This window comes from Tachypleus tridentatus, chromosome 8 (assembly GCF_004210375.1).
Source record: "Tachypleus tridentatus isolate NWPU-2018 chromosome 8, ASM421037v1, whole genome shotgun sequence".
NCBI lineage: Eukaryota > Metazoa > Arthropoda > Merostomata > Xiphosura > Limulidae > Tachypleus > Tachypleus tridentatus.
The window spans coordinates 130,631,715-130,650,091 of NC_134832.1; the positions used below are offsets into that span (position 1 = coordinate 130,631,715).

General features: G+C 33.9%; 1 long non-coding RNA gene across 4 annotated transcripts in view; it reads left to right on the forward strand.

Annotated features, from left to right (window-relative positions):
• Positions 1–14,329: 14,329 nt before the first annotated feature.
• LOC143223493 (uncharacterized) overlaps positions 14,330–18,377 on the forward strand; it is a 41,036-nt gene continuing 36,988 nt past the window's right edge. For 3 of the 4 annotated variants that reach the window (XR_013012937.1, XR_013012936.1, XR_013012934.1), the window contains exon 1: positions 14,330–15,025. This is a non-coding gene — a long non-coding RNA (uncharacterized LOC143223493). Of the gene's footprint in view, positions 15,026–15,932; positions 16,623–18,377 lie in introns of those variants that run through there. The other variant, XR_013012935.1, reaches the window with a different exon arrangement.

The window sequence follows — 18,377 nt, forward strand, 5'->3', positions numbered from 1 at the left end:
ACTACTGGTCTTTAACTTCAAAGTCAATTTAAACACTGGTGGACTTTAGATTCACTGTCTGTTTTAACACTGTTGGTCTTCATTTTCACTTCTTTCAACACTACTGGTCTTCAGTTTCACTGAAGTGCACACTTTTTCGTCTTCACTTTAGCTTCCGTTTCAACACTATTGGTGTTGAAATCCACTGACTTTTTTCACCCTGTTGATCTTCACTTTCACTATCCACTCCAACACTGTTAATTTTCAATTTTACCGTCTGTTTCAACACTGTTGGACTTCACTTTCACTGATTGTTCAAACAACGTTGGTCTTCAACTTGACTGTCTCTTTCAACATTATTGGTTTTCAGTTTCACTCTATGTTCAACACTTGATACTCAATTTCACAGAGTGTTACAACACTACTGGCCTTGACTTTCAGTTATTGTTCCAACACTGTTGGTCTTCAGTTTCAATGTTGTTTTGACACTGTTAGTCTTCAATTTCACACTCTGTGTCAGTGCTATTTGTCTCCAGTTTCACTGTTGTTTTCACTATGTTGTTCTTCATTTTTATTTCCCTTTCAACACAACTGGTTTTGATTTCCAATGAATGTTTTCACACTGTTGGTCCTCACTTTCACTCACTGTTTCAACACTGTTGGTCTACACTTTTACTTGTGTTTCGACACTATTGGTCTTCAAGTTCACTGTTTCAACACTATTGGTCATCACTTTCACTAACTGCTCCAATACTGTTGGTCTCAATTTCACTGACTCTTTCGACACTCTTGGTCTTCAATTTCACTGTCTGTTTTATCACTGTTTTACTATGTTGCTGAGACTTCTCGTTGCTGAAAACTCATATTTGTATTGTTCCGGTGAGACTTCTTGTTACTGATAACTCATGTTTGTTGTGTTCCGGTGACACTTTTGGCTACGGATATATTACATTTTTCGTGTTCTGGTGAGACTTCTCGTTGCTGAAAACTCATGTTATAGTTTTACTCTGGTGAGACTTCTGCTCACTGATAACCCATATTTGTAGTTCTCTGGTGGGACTTCTGGCAACTGAAAATAAGTGGTGCATAATGTTCTCTGTCCAATCACATTCAAATATTGTCTTCATCTACTTTCAAAGCCGGCCTTCATTGGTTGTTGTGCAGATCCATTCTGTAATTTCATACAAGAGTAAAATAAAAAGAGTCTCGTTAGTAAACCACTAATTATACAAAAAAACGAGACATGAGTAATTAGTATGTGAAGAAGTAAAAATTAGTTAACAAATATAATCATAGGATTTGAGATTAGTATTTAAAAAACAAAAGGTAGATTGTTTACTGGAGAAACTCGTGAGAGTTAACATGCTAACAAACATGAAAGTCTGAATTGATTTTAATTCTTCTTTGTGACATGCACTAAATGAATGTTACAAAACTAAAGAGTCTAAAATATTTCTGAGTAAAACTGTTACTATACATTTAGTATTATGTTTCACTTAAAGTTTAAAATTTGATACGTAGGTTGTGCACCCAACATCTGAAAGGTGCTCCCAAATCGGGGTAGGATTAAAAAAAGCAGTTAGAAAGATAGAATAAAAAATCAAAATGCATAGAGCAATAGGTGATAGGTAATTGCTTTTTTATAACTCATAAATTATGTTATAGTTCCAGATTAGTTTTAACACCATACGCATGGGATTTTCCTGACTAACAACATCCGAATTTATCTTTATTCATGGCTTATACATATTTCACGAGTGAAGACGGTAAAGTCTGTCGTATTCAAAAATCCGTACGCCATCTAGTAGTACGAGTCAATAAAATATTGGGTTGTTCATGAAAATACTCAGAAAAGTTGAGTAACTCATGGTTTTCGTTCATAAAGCAAAATAGTGAAGAAACAGGACACGAACTTTAAAATATAAATATTCTTTGTAAGGCTAACACTGATCAGGAATTAGTACTTAAAGAAACCATCCACATTAAAGAACTTTAACCAACACCGAATATCATGTAGTCTTCATTAAAATAGAACATTTTAAAATATTTACAGCATTTTTTATTGTCAGTAATTTACTTTCTATGTATTTTAGTTTTGTTTAAATTATCGTCATTTCAGCAATGTATTTTATTTAGTTAGTTAGAAATTACGTATTTTTTTTTATTTTGCTCTGAATACTAAAGATGAAGTCTGTACAATATTGAAAATTTTAATCAGTGATGTCGAGAAAACCCACTTGTAGAGAAATATTTATGCAAAAACGGCTCGTTTGGGTTGAGAAAATATTTTACAGAGAAGAGCGAACAACGTTTCGACCTTCTATGTAAAATATTTTCTCAACCCAAACGAGCCGTTTTTGCATATATATTGAAAATTTTATCTCTGTCCCCTTCTGTCATATCAAAGTATTTATTCATATTCAATATAGATATACTATTAATGGTCAAATATCGTTTTCCTTCGAAACACTGATTGCTAATGTCTTGATATGACCATAGGTAAATGAACTGTTGCCTGTATACTGTGCCTCTGCAAAATTAAAGTTAAAAAAGAAAATATTGAAATCTGCTTTCTTTCAGAATGCAAACTTCGATACATCATTCCAAAGTTTCTCCATTTTAATAAACGAAACCAAACTGAAAAATTCGTTAGCTTATCAGATTTGTCTAAAGAGACTATTGGTTTGTTTGAATTTGGCTAAATGCTATACGAGGACTATCTGCTATAGCCGTCGATAATTTAGCAGTGAAAGAAAAGAGAAAAGGTACCTTGTGATCACCACTCAGCAACCACTGTTTCACAAAGGAACTGTTGGATTGATTGTAACAATATACCGCCCAGTCACGCGTCATAAAGAGTGAGTATGTTTGGTGAAGCAAAAATTAGATCAAGAATTTCGAACGAAACATCAACAGAACAGACAACTTACTGAAACAGTTCAATGTGTACTGTACTAACCTTAGAATCGTTGTTAACAGTGTTGATTACACTGATGTACTAAACAAGTGGAACCAATGGAACGAAAACAAATTGCTCGACGTGAACATGTCCACAATTTGAGGCTGAAATGACTGACTAATAGCATTCAATCCTAGTTCCATCCTAGTGAACAGATTGTTAATCTATATAATTATAACATAAATAATCAGTGTAAATTAGTCCTACCTAAAATTGTTATTTTAACTAAAATGACTACTTGATCAAAATATTGCTTATTCGTGTAAGCTCTACCACATTATCAATGCCCCTTAATTGTGTGTCACCCAACGTGAGAAACACAGCTGAGAGAACTTAGAAATAGAAATGTTGTAACCATTTTAGTAATGATGATACGACACCAGGTGAACCACCACAGTATATTAAGTTGCTGTTGTAGGTTAGATAATAGGCCCGGAATGGCCTAGCGCGTTAAGGCGTGCGCTTCGTAATCTGAGGGTCGCGGGTTAATAGTAAAGCAGTCAACCAGACATGTACAGGTCTGGGACCCCTTCAAAGTACTCTCCTCTCTAACGCACACACTTATCCCAACGGTGTTTCCACTTGTTGAAACAGTCCTGGTACGCTTCTTTTGTAATGTCCTCCAGGTCCTTCGTCGCATTTGCCTTAATCTCGGGAATCGTCTCAAATCTTCTTCCTTTCAAGGGTCTTTTGAGTTTGGGGAACAAGAAAAAATCGCAAGGAGCGAGATCAGGTGAGTAGGGTGGGTGGGGAAGAACAGTGATCGAGTGTTTGGCCAAAAACTCACGAGTTCTGCGTGGCACAAATTTCGCAGCAACACGGTGCATCTTCAATTTTTCGGTCAAAATCTCGTAACAAGATCCAACTGATATACCACACTCTTCAGCAAGCTCCCTGACAGTCAGACGTCGATTTGCCCGCACCAGGCTGTTGATTTTGTCGACGTGTGGGTCGTCAGTTGACGTGGAAGGACGTCCAGGACGCTCATCATCTTCAATGGACTGTCGACCATCCTTAAAACGTTCATGCCACTTGAAACATCCCGTACGCTTCATAGCAACATCACCGTAAGCCGTGTTAAGCGTAGCAAAAGTTTCAGTCGCAGATTTTCCAAGTTTAACACAAAATTTCACAGCAAGTCGTTGCTCCTTCAGGTCATTCATTCTGAAATCCGCCAAACGAAAAAATCGCACTTCACTTAAAACCGCGTAGCTAATACACAAATGAAGATATCTGCAATCGGGAAATGGCGTCATAATCAGCTGATCTGTACGAACCTAGCGACACCAAGCGGATTCCCCTGGAACTAACTGGAGCCGCGCAATTCAAACGGTCCGCGTATTTTTTGAACAGACCTCGTATATTAATTTGCTGTTGTGGGTTATATGGATATCATTATCCCAAATTTACTAAAATCACGAACTAAAAGCACAGTTAATTAATAATATAACAACACAGTATAGGCTATCTACTAAGAATTGCAGCATGTTGAAAATATATATTTTAGTAAATCCAATATAAATAATTAATTACGTTACATTTTCTTATCTTATTATTATCTAAACGACATGGCGTGCATATTTGTATCTATGTGATCGACAAAAACAAATGCATTGCGTCACTATCTATTGAATGGCACCTCACAAAACATCTATAGAACATTCACACTTTGGTATCCTAAATTCAGACAATTATGAAAATAGCTACGATACGTACAACAAGCCTTTGTTTATCAAAGAACAGAATTTTAAAGTACTGTCCTCGTAACAAGAACACGACTTTCACTAGGACTAAATCTAAAGGTTTGATTATATCTTTATTGATGTAATTTATAAATATAGTTTTAGGGAAAGGAGTTAAAAAAGTGTTATTTTTTAAATAAACGATAACACACCCGTGGAATATAAGATGGGTAATTTTTTGCTATAAAACTTTCTTTCTTCTCAAAGTTCGGCTTTTATTTTAATATCTGGTCTCCATTGTTACTATATGCAAATTTTCAGTAATATTGTGGTTCCATTTTATTGTTGTCTTTCTTCACAGTTTGTATTGGTTGCAAGAATCAATTGTTGTAATGAAATGACGTAAGCAAAATAGGAGGAAAAATGACAGAAAAACAAAACTGATGAGTGAGGGGTAGAAGTGGGAAAACTCAGAAGATATTCAAAGTTGAGTTATGAAAACAAAAATTTACCCTTTAAATTTAATAAACAAATTGTGCTTAGATTATAAATAAAGGGTTTTTTTATCTCGCGATCACGTGTATGACGATTTGTCGGTGTAGATCTCAGAGTAGTTTAAGTTTTATTTAAATGTGACAAGTTTTTTTGTGGTCTGTAGATTTATTCTGTACATACGACTTTAACCTTTTACATATATTTATTTATATACACTATATGTATGTATTATATGAAATATAAAAATATAGAGAACCACAAATGTTATTGTTTGTTTTTGTTTTTTTGAATTTCACGCAAAGCTACTCAAGGGCTATCTGTGCTAGACATCCCTAATTTAACAGTGTAAGATTAGAGGGTAGGCAACTAGTCATCACCACTCACCACCAACTCTTGGGCTACTCTTTTACCAACGAATAATGGGATTGACCGTCACATTATAACGCCCCCACAGCTAAAAGGGCGAGCATGTTTGGTGCGACCGGGATGCGAACCCGCGACCCTCAGATTACGACTTGCATGTCTTAACCCACATGGCCATGCCGGGCTGAAAACAAAGCCAACTATTTTTCTCAACTGTTTAAAGCAGACGAGACTTTTATTGAGATAATGTTTTGCGTGTTTCTTATAGCAAAGCCACATCGGGCTATCTGCTGAACCCACCGAGGGGAATCGAACCCCTGATTTTAGCGTTGTAATTCCGTAGACTTACCGCTGTAATAGCGGGGGGCACAAATGTTTTAAGATTAGATTAAAGTACACATATAGATGCTACTAAGAAACAAACATTTAAAGTTGAAAGGTATACACAGTTTACCCACAGCGATAAAAAGAAACTGTAAGATTGTGTGATACTCGTGTTTTTTAAACTATGCTTCATGGAGCATTTGAAATCAATGTATTTCTCGTTTATTTTCTATATGTTAAAAATATAACTAAAATGTAAACATTAATGAATAAATAGTAATATGGATGTTTTTTTATTATACAGTAACGTACAGTAGCCGAAGTAGTATACTTTTGTAGGCCAATACATAGTTAGGCCTACTGCATTTGTAGTGTTGTCTAGTCAAAACTAAGGTAAATTTAACACCACATTCAAAACTTGACAACTTTTAAAAAAAAAGAGAATAGTAAATTTTATGAGAAAGCGCACAAATAACACCTTCCTACACATATACTGCGAAATTCGACAGGCATAAAATAGATGAGCAGTAGCACTGAAACGCCTGCGACCTCAGATCCTACAGTGTTTACTGAACCGACGAAACTTTGAACCATATAATAAATATTTTCACACATTTTAATTACAATTTTATTACCGTTAGAAATTTCATTTGTAAGTGTTGTAAGAAACATAAGCCGTTTAGTCCAATATTCGACGTTTCACTGGGACTGAACCTGAAAATGTGATTATATCTTTAATAATGTGTAATTTATATAGTTTTAAGGAATGGATTTGTTTTTATTTTGTCAAAAAATGATACAACATTTAATAGATAAAAATTCACTGTATATCAGTACAATCCGAACACTTTTCGCCTGTAGTACTTGCTGTAAAATAGAATTTTTTTTCTTATAAAATATTCACTTTCACCAAAGTTTTCAGCACGGCGCTATCTAAACCAGCCCAATGTTTGCTAACCCTAATTACTTAGCTTCACACAGGTTATATGGTAACGTAATTGTTACTTACTAGTTGTGTAAGTTTTGTTTTTTACTTCAATAATGTAATTCAGATTTATTCAAAGAACTTATGTGAATATACAATTAAAATATCTATTCAAAACGTTATACCTACAAATTGTACTGGCCGAAATATCTATGGAATGCAAGGTGAGTTCGACTAAAAAAAAATAATTTTCTTTCGCACAGTTCGGTTCCTACTTTAATATCTTGTCCCCTTAGTTACTACATGCAAATATTCAATAATATTATGCTTCCATTTTACTGTTGTCTTTCTCAGTTTGTATTGGTTAGAAACGAAGCAATACTTATCAATCAATTGTTGTAAAGATATGACGTAAGCGAAAGAAAATAAAATAGAGACTTGTTTGTTTGGGAATTTCGCACAAAGCTACTCGAGGGCTATCTGTGCTAGCCGTCCCTAATTTAGCAGTGTAAGACTAGAGGGAAGGCAGCAAGTCAACGAATAGTGGGATTGGCCGTCACATTATACACCCCCACGGCTGGGAGGGCGAGCATGTTTAGCGCGACGCGAACCCGCGACCCGCGGATTACGAGTCGCACGCCTTACGCGTTTGGCCATGCCAGGCCGAAAATAGAGACAAAAATATAAAACAGATAAGTGAGGGATAGCAGTGGGAAAAGACAGAAGATGTTCAAAGTTGAGTTATAAAAAAGACAATTTCTCCTTTAAAGATAGTTAACAAACTGTACCTAGGTTATAAATAAAGGGTTGTTCCTCGCGATCACATGTATAACGACTTGTTAATATGGATTTCATAACAAGTTTTAGATGTGACAAGATTTATTTGTCGTCTTTAACCTAATATATATATGCTTGTATTATATGAAATAAAAAATATAGAGAGAACCACAAAATGTTTTATGATTAAATTAAACTACACAAACAGATGGTAATAAGAAACAAACATTTAAAGTTGAAAGGATGTAGAAATTACTACCAGAGATAAAAACAAATTGTAAGATTGTGTGTGATATTCTAGAGCAGGAACGGCCAAACTTGCTTGATGTAAAAGCCACATACGATAAACTTCAGATGTTTGAGGACATGAACAAATATTACACACACGTTTTTAATGATACATACACATTGTGTTATATAAACTATATATAAATATTAATAAGTACATGTATGTAATGATATTTATTAATGTGTATAGTTTTCAAACTGTTAATTTGTATCAGTTTCAATTACCACAAAGTACATATATATATATATATATATATATACACCAAATGTTTTCAATATCCTGGCTGATTATTACTTCAACTATATTGAGCGTACTTAATACGAAAACATCTAAGAAAAATATCCAAATTTCCAATAAGAGATATTTTAATCAGATACCACCTTACAAAATTTTAGTCTTGTCATAGTCTGACACAGACATTCACACAATTATCAGGCTATTCACTGCTGGTAGAGGTCTTGTGAGTCGTTGAAATTCCGGCTGATATGTTGTCAAAGCTGTACGAATTAGCTCTGGCAGGTGTTAATTTGTAAGGATTGCACGATACTTCGACTTCACAAACTTCATTACAGAGTACAGTAATTCACAGCAGGATGTTGTGTTGAAAATTGAGATGAGTCGCACACGGGCTTCCTTCAGGTCAGGATATTTTATTTCTGGAATTTGCTTCCAAAACTCAGTTGTAGAATGGGATTTATGTATCATATTTAGACCCAGGTTCTCCTGTAGTTCTATTAGTTCCATTTCCACAGCAGATGATTCTGTAACTAGTTCGAGAATTGATTAACCATCATAGATCACATCAACTATGAATGGAGGTACAAGAAAGGCGAACCAGGGCTTCAGCTTCTGCAAGTCCTCAAAGCTGTGTAGGATATTATCAAGCAGTCCTTGTAATTTATCTTTGTATTCTTCCAATTTGTGACTTTTTTATTTCAATATCAAGGAATATATTTACTCTCCTTTTGAGATTAGGAAAGTAATTGAAGTTTCTTCACAATATGTCTCTTTAAAAAATTCTTATTTTATTCTGAAAGTTGAATGTTGTCTGAGTAAGATTAGAAACAATCTTATCCTTCCCTTGTAGTGCCAAGTTGAGAGTTTGTAGATGATTCATTATATCAGTAAGGAACATTAGATCTTGCATCCATCCATAATTTTCCAGTTGAGAATGGAATATTTTCTTTTCTTCAAGAAAAGTAAAAATAGGTTCCATCAGATCCACAAACCTATTTACGACATTGCTGGTTGATAACCACTTCACAATGCAAAAGAAAGAGTCATCACTGTGTTTATCTCAGGTTCCAGTTCTTCAATAAAATTTTTGAACTGTCGGTGGATCTTCCCATTTAAGCGTACGGAATTGACAATTTCACGAACAAATTTCATAACATCTTTATACTTGAAGTATCTGGCTGCCAGGTGTTCACGATGAACAATGCAATGAACATGGAGAAACTCTGGAAAATGGGGTCACTTTTCATAAATGCAATTAATCCTGTATTTTTCCCCACCATTGCAGGTGCTCTATCTGTTGCAACACTGACGAGTTTACCCAGTGGAATATCAGCATTTGTTAAGGCTCTGTCAAACGCATTTTTAATGTCAACACCACGAGTTGTTTCTTTTAGTACCAGTAAGTCCAACACCTCTTCTTTCACAGTTACATCAGAGGAAACATAACGAATAAATACCGCCAGTTATGGACTGTCTTGTATGTCTGTAGATTCTTCAAGGGCTAAACTGAATGCAAGGGAATTATTTAAATCATTTTGCATTTTGCGTGCAACATCAGAACTGATCTGGAAGATTCGTCTCTCTGTAGTGTGGCGTGAAGCTACTGGTTGTGCTATTAATCACTGAAGTTTTGTGTTATTTGGATGTAACACTGCAGCAACTTCAGCTATATTCTTGTTGACAAATTCATCATCAGAATATTGGCGTTTAGTACGAGCAATATTCCATGATATAACAAAACTAGCTTCAGTCGTTGAATCAGCTTCCTTACTGAACGTTGTAAACAGTTTCTACTGGCTATTTAATAATGATTTTAACACAGTTAACTTGTTTTTCCGTAATTCTGATTTAGGTGAAAAATCAGGTGAAAAGTTTTAGTGATTTGTTTCATAGTGGCGTTTCAAGTTACTGGCTTGAGTAACACGTTGCAGGTAACATACAAAGATTTACCTCCTTTAAGAGTAAATGCAAAATTTTCCTTGCACTCTGGCTCAAAATTATTGTTTTCATTTTCATACTTTCGCTCCTTACAATTTGATGACACCAACTTCTTTCACAAAATTTTCACAGACACTGTAAAACAAAAAGCATTACTTTTTAATTATTGTTGCGTAATAAATTGTTTAAACCATTATTTTTATCAATAAACGACAACAGCCAAGTATTTACAAATACTATTGTCAAGTAAAACAATAACTATCATTGAATAACTTTTCCTTCCACATTTCTCCATTTCTTGATCAATAGACACAAAACTTGACACACTGACGTACGATGACTTGAGGAAAGTCATGAAAGGGTTAGTTCGAACCTTCATCTTCTATTTAAATAAACGTCACTATATGTGTGCATCTGTTCATTAAACGTTTCCACATGTATTGATAAAAGAGCACCAAACCTGACATAGTGATTCAGTAAGACATGAGAAAGGTCATGAGAAGGAGCCATATAATTTCCGATCCCCATACAGTTTCGTATCGAATTTCAATCAAAACACTTTACTTTTACAAACAACACTAATTAGAAAAAATGTGGCATTGGTATACTATTAATTAACTGCCTTCGCTTTAATCTATTGACCCGACATGGATAGGTGATTAGTGCGCTCTTCTCGTGCTGTGCAAATCGCGGGCTAGAATCCCAGTCGTATCCTGAGTAGTCCAAGAGTCGGCGATGGGTGGTGATAACAAGCTGGTTTCTTTGTAATCTTCCACTTTGGGAAGGCTAGCGCAAATAGTCCTCGTGTAGCTTTGTACGAAATTCAGAAATCAAATAAACAAACTCTAGTCTATCATTTCAAAATTATTGGCGGCTATGCATAGAAACTTATTTGATTAGCTTTGCGTGAACACTTCTAAAAGAAACGAAACTTTTAAAAGAAACTTTGTCACAAAAAATTGAAATTTGAATTTTTGTGTGTGTACGTGCCTGTATCACAGTTTGAAAATGAAAAAAATTCCATAATTATTAATTGTTTTCAAATCACATAGTTTTTACAAATAGGTTATTCAAAATAAACACATTTATTAATTTGTTTTTGATGGTTTTTTAAAATGTAGTCTATGTGGAGTCGTCACAAACTCTACTTGACTGTCATTGGCCAAACTGATTCAAAGGTGAAAGTTGTGAAGATCAAGCGGCATGTTTGAGTCAGAATCTAATTTGTTAGTGTAGTCATACCGCATACAGAGTTCCAAGAAATATATCATCTCAATTCATTCACAAATACTCGAACGTACCAACCATACCAGATAGACTCCTACATAGTACAATAATGTACTTTAATAAGAATTGGATGAAAAACGAATTACTATGCGAACTAGACAGGTACCTCATACGTAATGAAGCTAGTCCTAAATATCTCTCCCAGTTAACTTATATTTTAAATATAAAAATAAATTTAAATATATATATTAAATAATAATAATAATAAAATAATAAATATATGTACATGTGTGTATTAAACAATAAAAAAAATGCTACCAACAAACTTGACATTCTGCTGATAGAATAAAATAATCACTATATATGAGCCACAATACATGGACATTGCCCTAAAAAGGATCAAAATAATATTCAATTCTACAATTATAAATACCAATCCGTCAAGAACATAAGTACGGGGAGGAGGAAGAGGTCATAGAGAACCTGACCCTCCAGGGTATGAACTTTTCTTACCCAAATACCGACAGAGATTCGATGTAGTCATACCACTGCTACACACATAGCGTATGCCATTAATTCCAGTGACATACTTGACCTGTGCATTTACAATATAATCTGAGCCAAAAATTAATAAAATTCCAAGTGGGAAAAGATGTTGATAGTGATCACCTACCAATATATTGCGTCTTTGATCTCGCCCCCATAAAAATATAACCTTCAGGAAAGAAAAATTTAATTACAGTGAAGCAAATTAGAAAAATTATAAACAGGAATTAGACAACCTTTTACCTAATAACGTCATAAAAGAAGTTAAAACCCATATTGAAATGGATAATTACTGTCAAACAATAACGGAGTGCCTTCAGAAAGCAGTCAAGATAACAATACCAAAACAACACCATAAAACAACAAACAATACATGGAAACCCAATACAGAAATAATCACCCTAATTAAAAAACGAAGACAATTAAGAAGACAGTACATGATAACAAGAGACAGAGAAACAAAAACGCAAATAAACAATGTAAGAAATCATATATACGTAAAATATTTTCTAAACCCAAGCAGGCCGTTTTTACGTATATATTTTTCTCTACAAGTGGATTTTCTCGACATCACTAATGTAAGAAATTACATCAGAATACAAATAAAACAACAAAAACAAGATAAATGGGACAACTTCTGCTAAAAACTAAACGATAAAACTGACCCGAAAAAATTCTGGACACACCTTAAAAGATTCATCAACGATAATATAGCCGCAAAGAAATATCATGCACTCGAACACAATAATACAATAGTACACACAGATAAAGAAAAAGCCCATGCTTTCAAAGCTTAACCTCAAAATACATTTAAAACTCACTCTGATCCAGATATGAATACATATTTCAACAATAAAGTTACCAACCATATACTAAACAATAAAAAACAATTTGAACCAATTTTCCTGATAAACATAACTCAGACACACACATGACCTATCACAAACTATGAAAATACGATACTAATGAAAGAAATATCCATACAAGAACTACTTAAAGCAATAAAAAACACAAAAAACAAATTTCCAGATGAAGATGAAATACAAGCTATCCTTCTAAAAAAAGGCACTCCGAAATTGTTTCACCACCTAAAAACACTTTTTAATCTATCTCTATCCTCAAGATACATTCCAGTTTCTTGGAAGCTCGCTAATATATTAATGTTCCATGAGGAAGGAAAGCCAGCAAATAAACCTAATAGCTACCGACCAATCAGCCTGACCAGTTGTATAGGCAAAATTCTCGAAAGAATAATCAGTAATAAACTCTCCACATTCTTGAAGATAACATCAAAATTACCAAAAGAACAAAACTGGATTCAGGAAATTTAGACAAACAACAGATCATTTAATAAGATTAACCGAAAATATAATAAATAGCTTCAATAAAAAAGAATGCACTGTCGCTTGCTTCCTTGATATCGAAAAAGCATTCGACACTGCATGGAACGATGGTCTAAGGTTCCGAATGAATGAAATGGGACTATCGCGTGGAATTATTCGCTAGCTATCTAACATTTTGGAAAATAGAAAGTGTAGCGTGAATGTTGAGGGTACCTTAACTGAGTACTTTACTCCAGAAGCTGGTGTCCCTCAGGTGTCTCAAATCCTGGATTCTCTTCACAGTTTGCTGATGATGTGGCAGTCTGGAAAAGTGCCGCAACACCAACAATAGCAGCCACCAACATGCAACCGCAATTAAATAGAATAAGTGAATACTGTTAAAAATATAGAATAAAAATAAACACAGCAAAAACACAACTCGTAGTCTTTATGAAATTGACAAAACACAAAAACAACAGCGAGAAATATATATAATGGCACACTACTTCAGACTGCCCGATCGGCAAAATTTTTAGGTCTGACTTATGATTCAAATCTAACTTGGATTAATAATGTCAACGAAATTAAAAATAAAGTCTGGCGAATAACTAACTATGCTAGGAGTCTCACTGGCAAAAAACAGTGGAGCATTTACATACAACATACTAAAAATCTACAAAACATATATTAGACCAGTAATAGATTATGCAGCTCCAGCATCGAAAACTGTAAGCGATAAAATAATTAAAATCAAACTACAAACGATCCAAAACACATTCCGCACAACAGCATACAGGGTTCCAAGAACTACATCATCTCAATTCATACACAAATGTTCGAACATACCAATAATACCTGATAGACTCCTACATAGTATAATAACGTACTTCTATAAAAATTAGATGAAAAATGAATTACTATGCGAACTAGATGGGTACCTCATACATGATGAAGTTAGTCCTAAACATCTCTCCCCAGTCAATTTATATTTTAAACATAAAAAATAAAAATAAATAAATAAAAAAAAATAATTTTAAAAAAGTGCCACCAACAAACCTGGCATTCTGCTGATAGAGCAAAATAACAACCATATATATATACCACAATACATGGACATTGGCCTGAAATGGATCAGAATAATATTCAATTCACTTTGACCTAAAAATAAAATAATTACAAATTTTAATACTGCAAGACCACATAAGTACGGGGAGGAAGAGGTCAAAGAGAACCTAATCCTCTAGGGTATGAACATGTGCCCAAACACCGAGAGAAAGAGAGAGCAAACGATGTAGTCATTGAAATTTGTAGTTAGCGTTAATAATTTGATTCTTGTTAATTAAATATTTGATGTGTCACCACAGTAATATATTATTAATCTGCGCATACTAAAATATCTTCATTATGCGGACATATTTGATACTTAAACTTTGAAGAAAAGATAGAATATGACTCAGAATCCGATGCAAAGTGAATGAAATTGGATGTCTTATTCGATTTCGAGCCAAATTTAGTTTGTTGGAAACTGAAGTGACACCCCAACTTGTTATGTATATGTAGGCCTCTTGTATCAGGCATAGATTTAATTATAATTTTAAGTTGTAAATGTACATATTGTAAGTTATTAGTAATAAAGCGCGAAGGAAGTTGTAACTATGTGATAAAAACGTCTTAATAATTAAGAGTTTGTTTGTTTTGAATTACGCGCAAAGCTACTCGAGGGCTATGCGCTCGTCGCCCCTACTTTAGCAGTGTAAGACTAGAGGGAAGACAACTAGTCATCACCACTGACCGCCAACTCTTGGGCTTCACTTTTACCAACGAATAGTGAGATTGAGCGTACCCTTCTAAGGCCCCCACGGCTGAAAGGACGATCATGTTTGGTGCGACGGGGATTCGAATCCGCGACTCTCAAATTACGAGTCGAACGCCTTAACTTACCTGGCCGTGCCAGGCCAGAAAGTAAGAGTAAGACTTAAGATAATTTGAATTAGGTTGGTTAAAAATCTCAGTGGTAGTGATACTATATTAATAATAATCTGAGTAAATGAATAACATATATTGCCTATAATATTTACAGGGCCATTTTTCTATAGTTTTATGGTTTTAATTGTGTTAGTTTTGGACTAGGAATTAAACCATGAATTATGATGTTCTTGCTTCATGCTTGAGGTCTAACAAATAGCTTAATATTTAGTATTAAATATTTGTACTGACAGTACAATAATGTTTGATACTTAAAAGTTTTACAATGATATTAGACCAGTAATAGATTATGCAGCTCCAGCATCGAAAACTGTAAGCGATAAAATAATTAAAACCAAACTGCAAACCATCCAAAACACATTCCGCACAACAGCATACAGGGTTCCAAGAAAACTACATCATCTCAATTCATACACAAATGTTCGAACATATCAACAATACCTGATAGACTCCTACATAGTACAATAACGTACTTCCATAAAAATTAGATGAAAAATGAATTACTATGCGAACTAGATAGGTACCTCATACATGATGAAGTTAGTCCTAAACATCTCTCCCCAGTCAATTTATATTTTAAACATAAAAAATAAAAATAAATAAATAAAATAAAAAATAATTTTAAAAAAAGTGCCACCAACAAACTTGACATTCTGCTGATAGAGCAAAATAACAACCATATATATATATATATACCACAATACATGGACATTGGCCTGAAAAGGATCAGAATAATATTCAATTCACTTTGACCTAAAAATAAAATAATTACAAATTTCAATACTGCAAGACCACATAAGTACGGGGATGGGGGGGGAGGGGAGGAAGAGGTCAAAGAGAACCTAATCCTCTAGGGAATGAACATGTGCCCAAACACCGAGAGAAAGAGAGAGCGAACGGTGTAGTCATTGAAATTTGTAGTTAGCGTTAATAATTTGATTCTTGTTAATTAAATATTTTATGTATCACCACAGTAATATATTATTAATCTGCGTATACTAAAATATCTTCATTATGCGGACATATTTGATACTTAAACTTTGAAGAAAAGATAGAATATGACTCGGAATCCGATGCAAACTGAATGAAATTAGATGTCTTATTCGATTTCGAGCCAAATTTAGCTTGTTGGAAACTGAAATGACACACCAACTTGTTATGTATATGTAGGCCTCTTGTATCAGGCTTAGATTTAATTATAATTTTATGTTGTAAATGTACATATTGTAAGTTATTAGTAATAAAGCGCGAAGGAAGTTGTAACTATGTGATAAAAACGTCCTAATAATTAAGAGTTTGTTTGTTTTGAATTACGCGCAAAGCTACTCGAGGGCTATGCGTTTGTCGCCCCTACTTTAGCAGTGTAAGACTAGAGGGAAGACAACTAGTCATCACCACCGACCGCCAACTCTTGGGCTTCACTTTTACCAACGAATAGTGAGATTGACCGTCACATTATAACGCCCCCCACGGCTGAAAGGGCGATCATGTTTGGTGCGACGGGGATTCGAATCCACGACTCTCAGATTACGAGTCGAACGCCTTAACTTAGCTGGCCGTGCCAGGCCAGAAAGTAAGAGTAAGACTTAAGATAATTTGAATTAGGTTGGTTAAAAATCCCAGTGGTAGTGATACTATATTAATAATAAACTGAGTAAATGAATAACATATATTGCCTATAATATTTACTGGGCCATTTTTCTATAGTTTTATGATTTTAATTGTGTTAGTTTTGGACTAGGAATTGAACCATGAATTATGATGTTCTTGCTTCATGCTTGAGGTCTAACAAATAGCTTAATATTTAGTATTAAATATTTGTACTGACAGTACAATAATGTTTGATACTTAAAAGTTTTTACAATGTTAATAAAGTGTTTATTTTCTTACTAATTTATAATATTGTTTGTGAAGTTTATGCAATTTTTAAAGGCATTCTCAGTTGATGTTAATCATTTTAATATTTTTGTATCATTCTGCATGAAACTTAATTATTGTATTAGTTTTTGTAGTATTGGAAGAGTTTCAGAAGTGAATAAAAAATTTAATTAAGTAGGAAGAAAAGTATGGTATAAAGTTTACATCATTTGATTAGAATAACCATTATAATTTTTTAAAAGTTTATCAGTGTTTCATTTTGGGACCTTTGATATTTATATATATCAAAAGCTTGTTTATATACTGGGCCATTCCATATCAAATCATCCAGATTTTGGAAAATTTTCCAGGTTACTCCCTCAGAATGCTTTGAAAAAATTCACATGTGCTCATCTACCCAAATAGTGAAAAATTGCCAAAGATTAGATCAATAACTAATAGTTTCTGATTTACAGCCCTGCAAAATGTAGTTAATTTTATTTTTTATTTTTGGCGAATTCATTTACAGGTAACTTTGGCTGCTTAAAGCTGCAAGAGTAATGGTGGTAGAAGGCTGAAATTTGCTACACTGACTGAAGTAATCTCACAGAATTCAAAAATGGTCTCAAACCAAGTTTATCTCTCTTAGGATTTTTAAAGTGAGGCTGTAAAATCATCTGAAAACCCAAAATCACAAAAAAACATTGGTTTATTTATTAAGCCATAGCTCTAAGACTTAATATGATACAAAACTGAATGGATATATTTGCACACAGTAACACACCTGAACTGAATGTTTTTTTAAATAAAAAACGTATTGTCAGAGGATACTTTAAAAAATTATAACTCAAAACATAGGTTGAACACCATCTTGATTTCTTTTGTAGATCATATTCAGAGATGTAAGAATATGTGGTAAAAATCTGAAAGGGCTGAATAACTGGTGACATGGTCAAACTGTGGCCTAAAGTAGGGCTATTTTTAGCTAAATCATAAAAAGTTGCATGCAGCTAAATTTTTTTACAGTGATCTAACAGACTTTTAATTACAACAATTGCTGATTTATCAACTGATATGTTATAAGAAATTTTAAAACAAAATTCAGCTTTGTATCATATTAAGTCTTGGAGCTATGGCTTTTTAAATTAACCAATGTTTTTTTATGATATTGAGTTTTCAGGTGATTTTACAGCCTCACTATGCAAATCCTAAGAGAGATAAACTTGGTTTGAGACCGTTTTTGAATTCTGTGAGATTACTTCAGTCAGTGTAGCAAATATCAGCCTTCTACCACCATTACTCTTGCAGCTTTAAGCAGCCAAAGTTGCCCAAAAATGAATTTGCCAAAAATAACAAAAAATTAATTACATTTTGCAGGGCTGTAAATCAGAAACTATTAGTTATTGATCTAATCTTTGGCAGTTTTTCATTGTATGGGTGGCTGAGCACATGTGAATTTTTTCAAGGCATT